Source organism: Mastacembelus armatus, chromosome 3 (assembly GCF_900324485.2).
Source record: "Mastacembelus armatus chromosome 3, fMasArm1.2, whole genome shotgun sequence".
Lineage (NCBI taxonomy): Eukaryota > Metazoa > Chordata > Actinopteri > Synbranchiformes > Mastacembelidae > Mastacembelus > Mastacembelus armatus.
Genome location: NC_046635.1, coordinates 15348493 through 15367356, shown reverse-complemented (window position 1 = coordinate 15367356; position 18864 = coordinate 15348493). Strand labels below are relative to the sequence as shown.

Below are 18864 nucleotides of genomic sequence, written 5' to 3'. Positions count from 1 at the left end.
GGTGACATATAAGAAAGAGATCAGTGACTGCAAAGTAGTGGCTGGGGAGAGTGTAGCCAGACAGCATAGGATGGTGGTGTGTAGGATGACTCTGGTGGTGAGGAAGATGAAGAGGACAAGGGCAGAGCAGAGGACCAAATGGTGGAAGTTGAAAAAGGAAGAGTGTTGTGTGGCTTTCAGGGAGGAGCGAAACAGGCTCTGGGAGGTCAGGAGGTTCTTCCAGATGACTGGACAGCTACAGCTAAAGTGATCAGGGAGACAGGTAGGAGGGTACTTGGTGTGTCATCTGGAATGAGGAAAGCAGATAAGGAGACTTGGTGGTGGAATGAGGAAGTTCAGGAGTGTGTTAAGAGGACAAGGTTAGCTAAGAAGAAGTGGGACACTGAGAGGACAGAAGGGAACAGACAGGAGTACAGGGAGATGCAACGTAAGATGAAGGTAGAGCTGGCAAAGGCCAAACAAAGGGCATATGAGGATTTGTATGATAGGTTGGACTATCTAAGTAGGGAGAGGTAGATTTGCACAGGTTGGCGAGGCAGAGAGACAGAGATGGGAAGGATGTGCAGCAGGTTAGGGTGATCAAGGACAGGGATGGAAATGTGTTGACAGGTGCCACAAGTGTGATGGAAAGATGGAAGGAATACTTTGAAGAGTTGAAGAATGAGGAAAATGTTAGAGAGCACAGAGTAGAAGAGGTGACTTGTGGAGCAGGAAGTAGCAAATATCAGTAGAGATGAATTGAGGAAGGCGTTGAAGAGGATGAAGAGTGGAAAGGTAGTTGGTTCTGATGACATACCTGTGGAGGTATGGAAGTATTTAGGAGAGGTGGCAGAAGAGTTTTTGACTGGGCTACTTAACAAGATCTTGGAGAGTGAGAGGATGCCTAATGTCGGACTCCGTAGTTTTCTCTGGACCCCTCCCCAATCTGACCAGCGATGACATGTTTAGCCGCATGTCGTCGTTCCGTCGCTGGCTGTCTGGGTGGTGTCCAGCAAACGATGTGGGCTTCATAGACAATTGGGCCACTTTCTGGGGAAAACCCGGTCTGGTAGCGAGAGATGGCATCCATCCCACTTTGAATGGTGCAGCTCTCATCTCTAGAAATTTGGCCGAGTTTATTAGCCGACCTAAAGCCTGACAATCCAGGGTGGGGACCGGGATGCAGAGACTCAGTCTAAAACGCCTCTCTGCAGTTTCCTTAGAGCCGCCGCCCCCCTCAAACCACATAGAGACTGTGTCTGCCCCTCGAACATATAAATCAAATAAATCAGAAGTTAACAGAAGAGGAGTTATTCATAAAAACTTAATAAAAATTAAGACCACTCCTCTTATTGAACAGAAAAACAGAACTGTCAAATGTGGACTATTAAATATCAGGTCTCTTTCATCTAAATCTCTGTTAGTAAATGATTTGATAACCGATCACCAAATTGACCTACTTTATCTTACTGAAACCTGGTTACAGCAGGATGAATATGTCAGTCTGAATGAATCAACCCCCCTCAGTCATAAAAATTATCATGTTCCTCGAAGCACAGGTCGAGGCGGAGGTGTAGCTACAATCTTCCACTCAAACTTATTATTAAACTTTCATCCTCAGAACAATTTTAACTCATTTGAGAGCCTCACTCTTAGTCACATCCAAACTGGAAAACACAAAAACCAGTTCTACTTGTCACTGTGTACTGTCCACCTGTCCCTTACTCAGAGTTTTTAACTGAATTACCTGACTTCCTGTCTGATTTAGTGCTTAGATCAGATAAAGTCATTATAGTGGGAGATTTTAACATTCATGTAGATGTTGAAAATAACGGCCTCAGCATTGCATTTAATTCTATATTAGATTCAATTGGTTTCATTCAAAATGTTAATAAACCCACCCACTGTTTCAATCACACCCTTGATCTTGTTCTGACCTATGGCATCAAAATTGAACATCTAATAGTTTTTCCCCAAAATCCTGTTTTGTCAGATCATTCTTTAATAACTTTTGAATTTAAAATGATGGATCATGCAGCGTTTGGAAGAAAATTCCACTACAGCAGATGTTTATCCGACAACGCTGTTAATAAATTTAAGAAAATGATTCCATCTTTATTTACATCTATGCCAAGTATAAACATAGTGGAGGGCAGCTGCCTTAATCCTACTCCCTACCAAATTGATCATGTTGTTGACAGCGCTGTAACCTCACTGCGTGAAACGCTTGATTCTGTAGCCCCTCTGAAAAAGAAGTTAGTGAATCAGAGAAGACTAGCCCCATGGTATAATTTACATGTTCGTACCTTAAAGCAGGCATCACGAAGGCTGGAAAGGAAGTGGCGTTCCACAAACTTAGAGGACATTTTTCTAGCCTGGAAAAACAGTCTACTATCATATAAAAAAGCTCTTCGTAAAGCCAGAACTGCATACTATTCATCACTAATAGAGGAAAACAAGAACAATCCCAGGTTTCTTTTCAGCACTGTAGCCAGGCTGACAAAAAGTCACAGCTCTGTTGAGCCCAGTGTTCCCTTAGCTCTCAGCAGTGATGAATTTATGAGTTTCTTTACAAATAAAATCACAACTATTAGAGATAAAATTCAGCAGATGCTTCCTATACCTGCAATAAATGAATCTTCTACTACAGTAGCTCTTGAATAATCTGTAGGATCTCAGTTATGTTTAGACTGCTTCTCTCCCATAGATCTCTCTGAATTTACATCAGTAGTTGCTTCATCGAAATCATCAACGTGTCTCTTAGACCCCATCCCGACTAGACTGCTTAAAGGCACCCTGCCATTAATTAACTCATCTTTATTGGACTTGGTAAATTTATCTCTAGTATCAGGCTACGTACCACAGGCCTTTAAGACTGCAGTAATCAAACCTTTACTCAAAAAGCCTAGTCTTGATCCAGGAGTCTTGGCTAATTATAGACCAATATCCAACCTGCCATTTATTTCTAAAATCCTAGAAAAAGCTGTTGCTAAGCAGCTATCAGACCACTTAAACAGGAATGAACTATTTGAAGATTTTCAATCAGGATTTAGAGCACATCATAGTACAGAAACAGCACTGTTGAAAGTTACCAACGATCTTCTCTTAGCCTCAGATAATGGACTTATTTCAATACTTGTCCTCCTAGACCTTAGTGCAGCATTCGACACCATTGACCACAACATCTTATTACAGAGACTGGAGCATGTGATTGGTATCAGAGGAACAGCGTTAAAGTGGTTCCAATCCTATTTATCGGACAGATTCCAGTTTGTTCATGTCCATGATGAACCTTCCACAAAAACAAAAGTTAGTTATGGAGTTCCACAAGGCTCCATGCTAGGACCGATTCTGTTCACCCTGTACATGCTTCCTTTAGGATATGTCATTAGGAAGCACTCTATTAATTACCACTGCTATGCAGATGACACTCAGTTATATCTATCTATTAAACCTGTTAACACAAACCAGTTAACCAGACTTCAAGCCTGTCTAACTGACATAAAGGCCTGGATGACCAGTAACTTTTTACTTTTAAACTCAGAGAAAACAGAAGTCATTATATTTGGGCCAAAAAATCTCAGAAATAACTTTTCTAAAATTATAGCTACTCTAGATGGCATAGCCCTGGCCTCGAGCACTACTTTAAAAAACCTTGGAGTTATTTTTGACCAGGACGTGTCCTTTAACTCACACATAAAACAAATTTCTAGAACTGCATTCTTTCACCTGCGCAACATTCCAAAATTAGGAACATCCTGTCTCAAAATGATGCAGAAAAACTAGTCCATGCATTTGTTACATCAAGGCTAGATTACTGTAACTCATTACTATCTGGATGTCCCAATATCTCAATAAAAAGCCTCCAATTAATCCAGAATGCCGCAGCCAGAGTCCTGACAGGAACTAGCAAGAGAGATCATATTTCTCCTATATTGGCTTCTCTTCATTCAATTCAATTCAATTCAATTTTATTTGTATAGCGCCAAATCACAATACAAATCATCTCAAGGCACTTTACAAAAACTAAAACTAAAAACCCAACAATTCCCTTATGAGCAAGCACTTGGCGACAGTGGAGAGGAAAAAACTCCCTTTAACGGAAGAAAAAAACCTCCAGCAGAACCGGGCTCAGTTTGGGCGGCCATCTGCCTCGACCGGTTGGGGTGAGTGGATAGAGCAGAGAGAAAAGAACAGCAACAATAAACAACAAATAGACACTGCAAGTTGGTGGGGCCAGTAACTGCACATCAGCGATAAACAGCTCCAGGACCAGGGACACCTGCAGAAGGTACAGAGAGAGAGAGAGAGAGAGAGAGGGAGGGAGAGAGCACAAACTAGGGGAGAGAGAGAGCACAAGGTTAGTAACATTCAATGGTGGAATATACATGAGGTCGGAGAGAAGGGGGAGGGGGGGGCGGGTAGGGTAGGGGAGCTCAGTGCACCGATGGTCCTCGGGCAGTCTAGGCCTATATCAGCATAACTAAGGGATGGTTCAGGGTTGCCTGAAGCCAGCCCTAACTATATGTTTTGTCAAAGAGATAGGTTTTAAGTCTAGCCTTAAAAGTACAGAGAGTGTCTGCCTCCTGAACCCAGGCTGGGAGCTGGTTCCATAGGAGAGGAGCTTGATAACTAAAGGCTCTGCCTCCCAGTCTGCTTTTGGAAACTCTGGGAACCACAAGTAGACCTGCACTCTGAGAGCGAAGTGGTCTATTGGGATAATATGGTACTATGAGGTCTTTAAGGTATGAAGGAGCTTGATTATGAAGGGATTTGTATGTGAGAAGAAGGATTTTAAATTCTATTCTATATTTTACAGGGAGCCAATGAAGAATAGAATTTAAAATCCTTCTTCTCACATACAAATCCCTTCATAATCAAGCTCCTTCATACCTTAAAGACCTCATAGTACCATATTATCCCAATAGACCACTTCGCTCTCAGAGTGCAGGCCTACTTGTGGTTCCCAGAGTTCTCAAAAGCAGAATGGGAGGCAGAGCCTTTAGCTATCAAGCTCCTCTCCTGTGGAACCAGCTCTCAGCCTGGGTTCAGGAGGCAGACACTCTCTGTACTTTTAAGGCTAGACTTAAAACCTTCCTCTTTGACAAAACATATAGTTAGGGCTGGCTTCAGGCAACCCTGAACCATCCCTTAGTTATGCTGATATAGGCCTAGACTGCCCGAGGACCATCGGTGCACTGAGCTCCCCTACCCTAACCCCGCCCCTTCCCTTCTCCTCCCCTCTCTTCTCTCCTCCCACCTCATGTATATTCCACCATTGAATGTTATTAATCTTGTGCTCTCTCTCTCCCCTAGTTTGTGCTCTCTCCCTCTCTCTCTGTTCTCTATGTACCTTCTGCAGGTGTCCCTGGTCCTGGAGCTGTATATCGCTGATGTGCAGTTACTGGTCCCACCAACCTGCTGTGTCTATTTGTTGTTTATTATTGCTGTTCTTTTCTCTCTCCTCTATCCACTCACCCCAACCGGTCGAGACAGATGGCCGCCCAAACTGAGCTCGGTTCTGCTGGAGGTTTTTTCTTCCGTTAAAGGGACTTTTTCCTCTTCACTGTCGCCAAGTGCTTGCTCATAAGGGAATTATTGGGTTTTTAGTTTTAGTTTTTGTAAAGTGAATTGAATTGAATGGAGGAGAAGTGTACTGGTGCCCAACTTTAACCCTCTGGGGTCTGAGGGGGTTTTTGGGGCCTGGACAAATTTTGACATGTGCTGACATTTGTGCTTTTTTCAGTGTTTTTTAAACATATTAATGTCTAAAGTCTAATAACACTGTAATCAGCACAAAATTGGCTACAATAATATGTGAGCTTCAAGTTTATACATTATTGTGTTTTTGAGAAAAAAGTGTTTATGCATGGCTAGTGAAAAACTACAATTTTTTACTCACTGAAATAAGACCATAAAACACAAACAGAACATTGGTTCACAAGACTTTGGAGACCAGCATGTTGTAGGCTAAAGTGTTTACTTCAGAGTGCTGTGAATGTCATCTTGTTCACACATTCACAGAAAACAATACACTGATTTAAATTTTCTAAGACACTTTTTGTCCAGAAAGGCCATATGCAAGAGGGTGTGTCTGAGGATGAATAGTCATGTGATTTACCTGAGAACACAAAAGACGCACTGAACGTCCAGACAAAGGCGCGCATAATGAGCCTTTCAGTCAATGTAGATGACACGGATTAGTGCTGTACAATACAACACAATGAGGAGCAAACGATCCTCATTTGAGTTAAAATCAGTGTTTTTACTCTGAGGACAAGCTAAACTATTTGTCTCTGTGAGGAATGTAAGGAGCGCCGCTTCACGTGCGTAACGCGCCATCATCCAAACGCGCCGAAAAAGTGAGTAAATTCTATGATGAAGTTTGATATTTTGTGTCATTTCTTGGGGGCGTGCACATATTTACCTGGTTCACCTGAGATTATTTACATGTGAACAGTGGACAGTGTACAAGGCGGGACAGTATTACCTGTAATGAGGTGAGACAGGAAAAAACGGACTTCTCCTTACGTTCATAGGGATTAAATAAAAAGTGATGATTTGTTTTTGACTTGAATTGTTTCACTCAAAAGAAAACATTTCAAGCTTTCTAGCCATATAATTCTTATTTTTATGAGCCAAGTATTCGCTGAGATTCTGGTTGTTTTATTTACGCGTCTGTGAAGAGAAATGGCAGAGACAGAAAAGTCCGAGAGCGCACCCTGTCGGCTTTCTTTATTTAAAAAAAGCACAACGTTTTGTTGTTATTATGATGGTATACCACTAAAACTAGACCCTTTACAGATTTGAAAGATATACTTCTTTTATCTGTACGATCAGAATTGACGGAGTAATTTAAGTTTGTTTCGGCCTTATCAGAAAAAGATGCGTCAAAACGCGCCGGCGCGTGCGTCGGCCCCAGAGGGTTAAGAACAAGGGAGACATGCAGAGTTGTGGAACCTACAGAGGAATGAAGTTGATGAGTCACACAATGAAATTATGGGAAAGAGTAGTGGAGGCTAGGCTGATGTCTGAATTGTGCATTTGTGAACAGCAGTATGGTTTCATGCCAAGAAAGAGTACCACAGATGCAATATTTGCTTTGAGAATGCTGATGGAGATGTACAGAGACGGCCTGAAGGAGCTGCATTGTGTCTTTGTAGATTTGGAAAAAGCGTATGACAGGGTGCCGAGAGAGGAGCTGTGGTTTTGTATGAGGAAGTCTGGAGTGACAGAGAAGTATGTTCGAGTGGTGCAGGACATGTATGAAAGCTGTAAGACAGTGGTGAGCTGTGCTGTAGGGGCGACAGAGGAGTTCAAGGTGGAGGTGGGGCTGCACCAAGGATCGGCTTTGAGCCCCTTCTTGTTTGCTGTGGTGATGTACAGGCTGACAGATGAGGTTAGACAGGAATCTCCGTGGACTATGATGTTTGCAGTTGACATTGTCATCTGTAGTGAGAGCAGGGAGCAGGTGGAGGAAAATCTAGAGAAGTGGAGGTTTGCTCTGGAAAGGAGAGGAATGAAGGTTAGCCGCAGTAAAACGGAGTACATGTGTGTAAATGAGAGGGACTCAAGTAGAACGGTGAGGTTACAGGGAGCAGAGGTGAAGAAGTTGTAGGATTTTAAGTACCTAGGGGTCAACAGTCCAGAGCAACGGAGAGTGTGGAAAAGAAGTGAAGAGACGTGTGCAAGCAGGTTGGAACGGGTGGAGGAAAGTGTCAGGTGTGATGTCTGACAAAAGATTGTCAGCAAGAATGAAAGGAAAGGTGGACAAGACAGTGGTGAGACCAGCAATGTTGTCTGGTTTAGAGACAGTGGCACTGAGAAAAAGACAGGAGGCAGAGCTGGAGGTAGCAGAGCTGAAGATGTTGAGGTTCTCTCTGGGAGTGACGAGGATGGATAGGATCAGGAATGAATACATCAGAGGGACAGCTCATGTTAGATATTTTGGAGAAAAAGCCAGGGAAGCCAGATTGAGATGGTTTGGACATGTTCAGAGGAGGGACAGTGAATACATTGGTAAAAGGATGCTGAGGTTAGAGCTGTCAGGAAGAAGGCCTAGAGGAAGACCAAAGAGGAGGTTCTTGGATGTTGTGAATGAGGACATGAGGATAGTTGGTGTGGGTGAGGAGGATACAGAGGATAGGGTTAAATGGAGGCAGATGATTCGCTGTGGCGACCCCTGAAGGGAGCAGCCAAAAGGAGAAGAAGAAGGATTCAGAGTTCAAAGTGCTGACCAATACACCATAGAACTGGCTTCAAAAACTGGACAAGGTTGCCACTGTTACTTTTCCACTAGGCTACTTAGCTCTACTTTTTTTTGTTTGGTTTTCCATTAGAGAATAGTACCTAGTAGCAGGTTCTTTTTTAGTACGTCTGAGGTTCCAAGCAAGCCGACCCGACACTAAAACATGACGTAACTGATTGGCCAGGGAGTGACGTCACTGGAAGAGTCCTGAGTGCCGTGTCCAACTACACCCTACACGAGAATCAAACCTACCATTTGTTTTTCCATTTTTTCTGTCTTTAGCGAGGCAAATGGTTGATGGTCACAGTGGTCCTATGAAGAGGTGTGAAGCTGGGGAAGAATGTTCTGTTTCAGGTGGAAAAAGCAGGAAAGAAGGGGAAGTACGGGGAAGAGGAGAAAATGAGGAAAATATGAAAATGGAGTTTTTATTACTCTTATAGAATTTCTGTCCAATGTGTCCTGTCAGATGCAATTTCATTGTGTTATTGTAAGATCTGAGTCCAAATTTATTATTTTAACGATTAATATTACGCAAGTGAAAATATGCTGTCCGTGTGATGTTATTAATTTGAGTTAATTTGAGGATAGTGTGCTATCCATGATAACGCCCAAACTGTTAACCTGTGAGCAAGGACTGATTACATTATTTCTGTGCAGATTCTAAGTCGTCCAGGTGAAATTAAAAAGTTCTTTGGGAACCCCAAAGAAGTGCCCTATTGGCTTATATGATGTTGCATTGCCCAGCTGCATGTTCTCAGTCTAAAAGGTTTGTCAGTTTCTGTAGTGTAGTGGTCATCATGTTCAAGTAACACGAGGCAGAAACAGAACCTTTGCATTGACGGTTGTGCAGTTGTAGAAAACAACACATGAGCTTACCAATGGTAGCTGTGACCCAACCTCTTTGTAGCTGCATTTACTGCTCACATCACATTGTTTGTTTGTTTGATTGGTTTATTCTGTTTCTGTAGGGTTATTGTTTATTTATTATAAATGAATAATATTTATAACTAGACGATGCAATTTCTGAAGAAATTGCGTTGGGATTGCTGATCGCCGCGAAAAGCTCGAGGCAGACCGCGTCCCCGAAGCACGTTTTGAATCGACCGATTGCGATAATCGAGAAATACCGACTGTAGTGAGGGTGCTTTTATTTTGAGAAAATGCTATAAACAGGCTTTATTTTGAAAGGACAAAGTGCTGCAGGAGACTCTTGGGACCTTGTACAAGAATCTGGACTTTATTTTCAATATTCCTTACTATTTACAAAAATGTAATAACTTACTATAAATAACTGTAGACTTTTATTGTGAAAGTCTCACCATGTCAGAAACCATGGCTGACAAAGAAAATGGCCTAATTTGGTACCTGAATCTGTATGCCAATAGGTAACGTCCGTTTTAATGTTGAGTTGCTGTTTCAGGGCTTTTTTATTGAGAAAATGCTATTTCGGGGCTTTTATTTTGAAAGGACAAAGTGCTGCAGGAGACTCTTGGGACCTTGTACAAGAATCTGGACTTTATTTTGAATATTCCTTACAATTTACAAAATTGTAATATCTTACTATAAATAAATGTAGACTTTTATTGTGAAAGTCTCACCATGTCAGAAACCATGGCTGACATGGAAAATGGCCTCACTTGGTACCTGAAGCTGTATGCCAATAGGTAACGTCCATTTTAATATTGAGTTGCTGTTTCAGGGCTTTTCTATTGAGAAAATGCTTTTTCGGGGCTTTTATTTTGAAAGGACAAAGTGCTGCAGGAGACTCTTGGCGACCTTGTTCAAGAATCTAGGCTTTAATTTGAATATTCCTTACTATTTACAAAAATGTGATATCTTCCAATAAATAACTGTAGACTTTTATTGTGAAAGTCTGACCATGTCAAAAACCATGGCTGACAAAGAAAATGGCCTTACTTGGTACCTGAAGCTGTATGCCAATAACCAACATCCGTTTTAATATTGAGTTGCTGTTTCAGGGCTTTTTTATTGAGAAAATGCTATAAAAAGGCTTTTATTTTGAAAGGACAACGAGCTGCAGGAGACTCATGGGAACTCACAACAGAATCTGGACTTTATTTTGAATATTCCTCATACTTTACAAAAATGTGATATCTTCCTATAAATAACTGTAGACTTTTATGGTGAAAGTCTCACCATGTCCTGGGAGCAAACACTACAGCTGATATTAAAATGGCTTTAATTGGTTCCTGAAGCTGTATACCAATTGGCAATATCCAAAGCCCCAGTTCCTGTATTTCTGTCTAACTTGGGAAGCCTTCTGGATGCACTGGAGATCATGGATTGTCACCCCATCATTGTCTGTGGTGATTTCAATGAGAACTTTTTATCTAATGCAAGCAAACAAATACTGGATCTGTTCCAGTCCAGGGACTATGCACGTCATCACTCCTGCAACCACAGAGAAGACAATTGAGATAACAGATAATCAGAATGTAAGAAGAATATTAATGTTTATAATAAGATTTTTAAAGTGTTATGAATTTGTTTAGTTGAAATTAGTGCATCACCTATAATAACAAATGACATACATAGAGAGATATTATGTATATATTTGTACATAGAGAGAGCTTAGTGAACCTGAGGCAAATTTCTTGTTTGTGTGTACAAACTGGCTACAAACTACATTACAAGCAGATCCCTATGACCCTAAAGAGGAATAAGCAGTTATAGATGATGGATGGATGTTGAGGATACAAGTGAAATTGGCAAAGTCATGCTTGCATTTCATAGCTTTCAGAGTTCACATCAGAAGCAGTGTCACAACCTCACGTCCCATCCCATTTTCAATCGATTAAGCAGGTGTCAAAAAATCTTAGTTACTGTACCTTTAAACATAAGCCATTCATCAGATGTTATTGTGAAATTACTTTTTAATTTCATACATTAAAAAAACTTTTGTTAAATAACACATAACGTGGAACTGGATTTAAATAAATAATGTTCAATTGTATAATAAAAATTAAGCAAGGTTGACAAACGTTGATTTCAAGACAAGGACAAAAACCATGCAAAGCACGGGATTTTAAAAAAATTAATTCTATTAGAGGAGTTTATGATCTCTCAGATCTTTGTGGCTAAATATTTCCCTAAATCACTGGAACATCCTCAGTAGGTATGCCACTAACATCTACAATTTGGCCATTCTTGGTGTCAAGATACACAGTAAATGGCACACACTTAGAAATTTCATCGATTCCCCCTATCCACATTTCTGCAGGAATCCTTGTCTCCCTGCCAACCAAGTCCAAAAGGACAAGCTGTCCCTGCTCCTCTCTGACACCTTCCACAGACACAGACAACTTCTCATCAGCGGGAACCACAGTTTCCTGTTGAGAGGAAAAAGTGGAACATTTTTGAATTAAATTTATTTTAATGTTATGCAAGAAAAGAATGTATGTATAATCTATCTACTCTTTAGAATGAATGCATTATAGTAAGCTTGTTTAAATTAAATGAACATAAGCATAACTGACTGAATGTTTGGCTGAATGAAACTGAATGTTTCATCTCTATCCAGTACCCAGGGAAAATTCTCAGCAGCAGAGTAAGGACAAAGAATGCCACTATAGATATGAAAGATGAAGACAAACACATAGTGATTCCATTAGACAGGAAGCCACCACCAGGGGTCCTCTAGGGTAACATAGACTTACTTGTACTTTTGTGTGGAAGGTAGAAGATCCTTTTATTCCATATACTCCATAGTCTTTGATCCTTAAATGTGTTACAGTGATGGTCTTTCCCTCATCTATCTTCTCCATGGCCGTGTCCCTCCACAGTGTTATCTTGGCTTCTTTCCCGGTCAGGTTTACCAAGATGATGTCTCTCAGTGGTATGCTATCCCTACAGCGCTTGATCTCCCCAACCTAAAAGTGATTATAAACGCTGTTTAGGTGGAGCTATATAGCAGAATACCAGCTTCTCAAAAATAAACCACAATATGACAGCTGAGGTGGCTCGGACATCTGTTCCGGATGCCTCCTGGGCAACTCCCCGGGGGAGTTATTCCGGACATGTCCCACTGGGAGGAGGCCCCAGGGAAGACCCTGGACACGCTGGAGGGACTATGGCTCTCAGCTGGCCTGGGAACACTTAGGTGTCCCCCCCAGAAAAACTGGAGGAAGTGGCCAGGGAAAAGGAAGTCTGGGCATCCCTGCTTAGACTACTGCCCAGTGCCAGATAAATGGAAGAAAATTGATGGATGGATGGATGGATGGATGGATGGATGGATGGATGAATGGATGGATGTTAAGGAAAACATTTTCTAGTAACAAGATTATCTGAAGACAATGCATTTTTAAGTCTTTATAAAGTAGTTTAATGTGTAATGTAGTCTACTGAAAAAAGTAATATTTTAACCTTTGGCAAAATTGAAAAACTACTTAGATAATTTGTATTGAGTAAGATATACAGTGGGTACGGAAAGTATTCAGACCCCTTTAAATTTTTCACTCTTTGTGTCATTGCAGCCATTTGCCAAAATCCAAAAAGTTCATTTTATTTCTCATTAATGTACACTCAGCACCCCATCTTGACAGAAAAAAACAGAATTGTAGAAATTTTTGCAAATTTATTAAAAAAGAAAAACTGAAATATCACATGGTCATAAGTATTCAGACCCTTTGCAGTGACACTCATATTTAACTCACATGCTGTCCATTTCTTCTGATCCTCCTTGAGTGTACATTAATGAGAAATAAAATGAACTTTTTTGATTTTGGCAAATGGCTGCAATGACACAAAGAGTGAAAAATTTAAAGGGGTCTGAATACTTTCCGTACCCACTGTACATACAAAACCTAGTAACTGTGTTTTGCTGATTTTGGTTTGTATGTATGTATTATTGATTTAACAACACTTACATGTGTCACTGTGCCAGTTACAGTGACATAGCCGGAGTGCGTTTCCTTCTCAAAGTCACTGACAGTGATGCTTTTGGAGTCTGGGAACAACATCTTTTGGGCAGTCTCAAAAACACTTTCGGGTGGATTCAAATTATTTGACCTAAAATTAATGAAAACATATTAAGAAAAAAATGGTACATGGTTGTACCACCACTTGTAACCCACACAATTTGGACACTGCATTAAAATCAATATACTAACGTATATTAGTTCTTTCTATACTAATGTCAAGTCAGATAAAGTAAAGGTGAGCCTTCCAACGTAGCTATCCATTTTTTAAATTTCAAAGTGAATATGCAGAATCCCCTGTCAGTAGTCTAAAAATTAAAATGTGATGTTTATATTTATGGATTTAATGACAGAGAGAATTCGAAATGACATAGGATTGCTTAAACTGAGCTTGGGTTCTCCCATGGTGGGAACACCCAGAATATAGAGAACAGTATGGGGAAAGTAAGTGGCAAGACCATCGAAATTTGATGTTGTGTTTGAGCTAAGTTTGTGTTGTTTACAGTTGCTTAGTTAAAGTGTACTTCTTTTGTCATCATAGAATATTACTGCTCATGTCAACTGTAGAAATCTTACAGGAATGCCTTTGTGTTGTACTGAACACTAATGACACCTCCGTCCCTCAGCCTGATGTTCTTCAGAAGGAATACTTGTCCCTCACGAGCGTCATGAAGCTCAGAGAGGTAGCCATCCAGGTGTATCTCCTCTCGCAAAAAAAGCTTCAGGATGTTTCTTTCATCCCAAAAGAGCAGATCAATTTTTTTCTCTGTAATTGCTTCGATTTTTCCATCCTTCTCAAATAAAAAACTGCTAGCCTGTACAAAAAAATTAATACAAAACTATAACATGACCAATAGAAAATCCATAAAATATATTGAAAAAGAATGCACATTAGTAGACACATTTTACTTTATGTATACATTTCATGTGTTTTAATTGACAAAACATGTTTTAGGGTAATTATTTCATTTTGGAACATTTAAGTCACTCTAAAACTTAAATGAACTGTTGTTTGCTAGTATAGGAGCTTTCTGCACTATGTAAAAGAAAAGAATGTGACAATGAATGTGACTGAATATAGATGTGGCAACCTCTGACCATGAATATAACATCCATCCCTGCCAGTTTTATCTGTGTGTACACTGCAAGAGACTATACATATTATGATCATGCAGTTTCTCTGTGTAAGCAGGGTGGAAACAGTGCTCGAAATGAAATAATGTATTTGCTTTTGCAGACTTTCAATACACCTGGCTAGGCACCTTTACTGTGATATGTGCTATTATGAATTCACAAAAACAGTTACCTTGATCATTTCCCTTTTTGCAACACACACCACCTTCAAAAGGTTCACTTGCCGTGGCCTGATGTAAGGCTTCACAATGTCAACCATCTGGGGAATCAAAGAAAGGGGGAAAAAAAGCTGGTCTCCAAAAAGTAAACAGTAAATCAATTGATTTTTTGGAGACAACTTGGTTTATTGTTACTATTTCAATTTGGCAAGTAGTAGTTATGATTATGTTGCTTCAAGTGTGAAAGTTGGTTGTGTTTTTGTCGTTTGTCTAACCCTAAGGTTAGCTTTAGGTTAAGTTTGATAGAATAACCTTATCCTAACCATAACTATCAAGGAGAGGTGCTACAGTTTTAACTAGGGGTACATTTTGGTGGGGTACATATTTTGACACTTCTAAGTGACAAAAAGTGGATGTTTGGAGTGTCTGTGTGGACTCTGGTATGATATAGCTATGGTCATACTTGTCAAAATAGTAGCCCTACAGTATTCAACAAGCATACCACTTGGTAGTAGGTCTATCAGTTGGACAAATATTATCATCTATACATTATTCATGGAAATATATGTGACAGTTTAAGACTGTCAAGATAACACTCTGAATAACATTTTGAAAAAAATGTAACTTCACTGACCATTAAAACAATGTTACAACTATGTGGGGACACAAGGTTAGCTACCAGTAATACAAAAGTGTTAGAGGTCTGTAGGATGGTGGAAAACGTTAGCTACATGGCTAAATGGTGGAAAACGTTAGCTACATGGCTAAACTTGGCATTAAATCCAAAACACAACAAAATAAGCATACAGTTAGTAACAAGCAACAGACAGATTTTTATTTAACCACCTTTGAGATGAATATCAGTTCGGCTGGACTGGACCATTACAATGTTAAAACTTTACGGAACACTATCTAAGGCTACCTGCCTACAATACAGTAGTGCTGGGCACTGGATGAAAAGTATCTTAAAGCCCTAATGACAACACAATAAAGATACACCTGGCAAGTGGTGTATTTTTTACAATGGCTTACCTTGAAGTTTAATTTGCAAAACATGCAAAAAAGGTGCCTTGGAAACAACCGTTAGTCAACGTTAAAGTAGTGGTGGGACAGAAACGTTAATACGTCAGGACCGGTAGACCGCAGTTGCCAAGGTAACAGAAATGCTATAAATCGATTGGCTGTATTAACCTTCAGAAAGAAATACAGGCTTTTAATATATGTTACTGTTTGCAGGCAAATATGTAAAAATATGTGAATTACATATATATAGGTGGATTGATTGTTTACTATATTCACCTGTCTGATCATGGTTTTGCGATCCTTGCCCTCCATGAAAAGCAGATGTGTGTTTTTTAAATCGCACGTCTATTGTTTTGTGCACAACATTTTTGTCACAGTGATGAGAATAAATCTGACTAGTTTCTTAAACCCTGCTCGTCTGCCTTGTGTGTGAAATGGACTTAGCAAGACACTGTATATTAATCAGACTGTGCTGATTGATGACAATGATAATGAGCTAAGTCAACAAGCAACACTTTGAAAAAGTGACTTTAGTATTAAGAAATGTGTCCATGTCAGGGTTCGTCGGACTTGAGGTGCAAAAAATGCCCACACCACTCATTTTAAGAGGTTTTATTGTCACAAGAATTAATGAACGAGAATGTGGAATACAATGATTTCGCCAGTAGATGGAGACATAGACCACACGATATATGGTGCAGGATGCTCACGGACTAAGCCCACGCCGGTAACTTCGAGGTTGCCTAGGCAGATGAATGATGGAATCCGGAATCTTGGCGCCGCAGAGCAACATCTGGCGATATCAGCATTTGTTCTGGTCAGGAACTCCAGGTATTCTGACAAGCAAACTCAAAACAGTCCGCAGTTAAACGTAACAAAAAAATTCCTCCGATAAACTATACCAAAAACAAGAATGGGAGGGAGAAAATCATAGTTCTCTTGGTAACTTGAAAAGAGGAACAAAACTAAACACAGAGGATCATAGTTCATATGAGGATGGTCAGGACACTGAATTTGTAGTGACTAATACAGTTGTGGAAATTCACCCACAACTAAACTTTCACCCACATATAAACAACATTCTCCTAAAAAACGTCACCTGCGTGCTTTGTTCTGCATGACAGGTTCAAACTCTCAAAACACTTCATACATGTCTCAGACCAGCTCATTCTTTCATAACAATAGCAAGGGTTGTCAGTTAAACCATACATCACATGTTTGTACTATTTTCAGTATCTTTGGAGCTCATGTACATGATGTAGTTTAATGCAAAATTTAAGCCCTTCAAGGTAGATCATGATTGACAGTAATGGCAGCAAAAAAAAAGTATTTTCAGGTCAGTTTATTTATTAATATAGAAACCTCTACTGCATAACAATATTAAATATAAAAAAATACACCTATAAAAATATATGGTATCTCATAAATATATAAATAAATATTTTAAAAGGAGCTCTAACATTAAGTTCACATAATGAATATAGAAAATGCAACAGAAATGTCTCTTACATGTTTGCAAGTGTGTGTCTGAGTACATCTGTATATGTGTCTGTGTGGGTGTATCGTGTGTCTTTATGTATGAATGTTTGTGTATTCATTTGTGCATGTGTGTGATTGTCTATATTGTGTCTATATTTGTCTGCATGTGTGGTTCTATATTTGTGAATGTGTTTGTGTATGTCTGTCTGTGTGCCTATCTATGAGTGTGTCTGTAATCGTGTGCCTGTATGTGTTTGAGTGCATGTTTGTGTATGTGTATACGTGTCTGTATGTGTGTCACTGCTTGTGTGCAAGTATATATGTGAATGTTTTCATTTGTATGTGTGTCTGAGTACATCTGTCCGTGTGTGTCTGTATATGTAATATGCAATTTCTAAAAAAATGATGGCTGCATAAAAAAGCTTGAGCTAAAGGACGTTACTCACTGCTAAAAAGCTGAAGCTGGTTCAAATTGCTAGGCACAGTGGGAATAGCTCAGAATTATAAGCTTAACAGATATAACTTTGTATAAACAAACAGCAAAGTAGCATTGACATATGAAAATGTGGATGAAGGGTGCAAAAAGTATGCAATGACAGGATATTGCTTATAAATGGTCTATTTGTGAAAAGCCATAAAAACTATATAATTTGTTTAGCGTTTGGATGACATTTCTACATAAGTGTCTGTCTGCATCTGAATGTTTGTCTAGATGTGTATGACTGTGGAAAAAAAACTATTAACATTAGCACTACTCTCTATCTCTGTAGGCTGGAAACAGATTGACTCCAGCTCAAAAATAGGCTCTAAATTGTCAAAAATGGCAACTGTGTGTCCGTTGCTCCACAGCAAGTAGGGCCCAAGTTCACAACTGGTTCTCCACGTGCTTGCATAGGCTCCAGTTTCTTCCCACAGTCCAAAAACATGTATATCAGGTTTATTGGTGACTCCATATTGCCCCTTGGAGTGAGTGTGAGACTTGTTTGCCTTTGCCCTGTGATGGACTGGTGAGCTGTCCAGGATGTGCCCCTTGCCTTTCACCCAAAGAGAGCTGGGATAGGCTCCAGCAGATTCCCATGACCCTGGTCAAGAATAAGCGGGTATAGATAATGATGGATGGATGGATGGATGGTAACGGTGTAGCCACTTCAGGTTCACTTCGGTGTGTTCAGGTCTTGCTTTCCCCTTCTTTACTTATTCCAAGGTCAATGTAGCACTAGCTCTGTGATGTGTGTCTTGTGTTACCTGCTGGATAGGAGAGAAAACCTTTACATTAGTTATGTAGTGTGGACCAGCACCAACAGCCCATACCTGTTTGTTGGAATACAGTATCCCTTACCTAGATAATTTGAATATATGTGGTGTTGCTACACATCTCCGTTTTTGCTGCCAGTTGTCATTCATGTGAAATGCTTGTTTCTTAAACACTTGTGCACAAAGAATACAAGATTATGACAATTATCACTGCAAATCTAAATGTCTCAGCAATACAATAAAATATATTGTCTAATCTAATTTATCAGTGTTTACATTACAGACATTGCATAATATAGCAACTGAATTTTAGCACAATTAAAATGTTGGAAATGTTCTGTCAGAATGATGCTGCTTCTGTGATATGTAACCTACTTTGCCTCTTGTCACAAATTGCTCAGGGAAAGGTCTCTTGTGGTGTGGTATCTTCCTTTTAGGGTAGGAATCTTTTACCCTAAAAAGGATGAACTCAGGAGTGTTGCCAGACATCTTATGACTTATCAACCACTCTGACCCACTGAAAATCACATAGGCAACATTTGCAATTTACTGCTGAATACAAGGAGCTCAGGCTCAGGCTGTGCTGCTGAAGATGCCTACTGAAAAATGACAAGAATCCAATCCAGCTTTGATAGAGCCAATAACATGTGAA

At 39.9% G+C, this 18864-nt stretch overlaps 1 protein-coding gene and 1 long non-coding RNA gene across 2 annotated transcripts in view; one reads left to right on the top strand and one right to left on the bottom strand.

Moving 5' to 3' along the window:
- The window catches only part of LOC113138270 (CUB and sushi domain-containing protein 1), a 950854-nt gene that overhangs the window by 68171 nt on the left and 863819 nt on the right, over positions 1-18864 (top strand). The window lies entirely within an intron of this gene.
- Positions 1-18864, bottom strand: part of LOC113122615 (uncharacterized) — a 68753-nt gene that overhangs the window by 48717 nt on the left and 1172 nt on the right. The gene's annotated exons all lie outside the window — the stretch shown is intronic.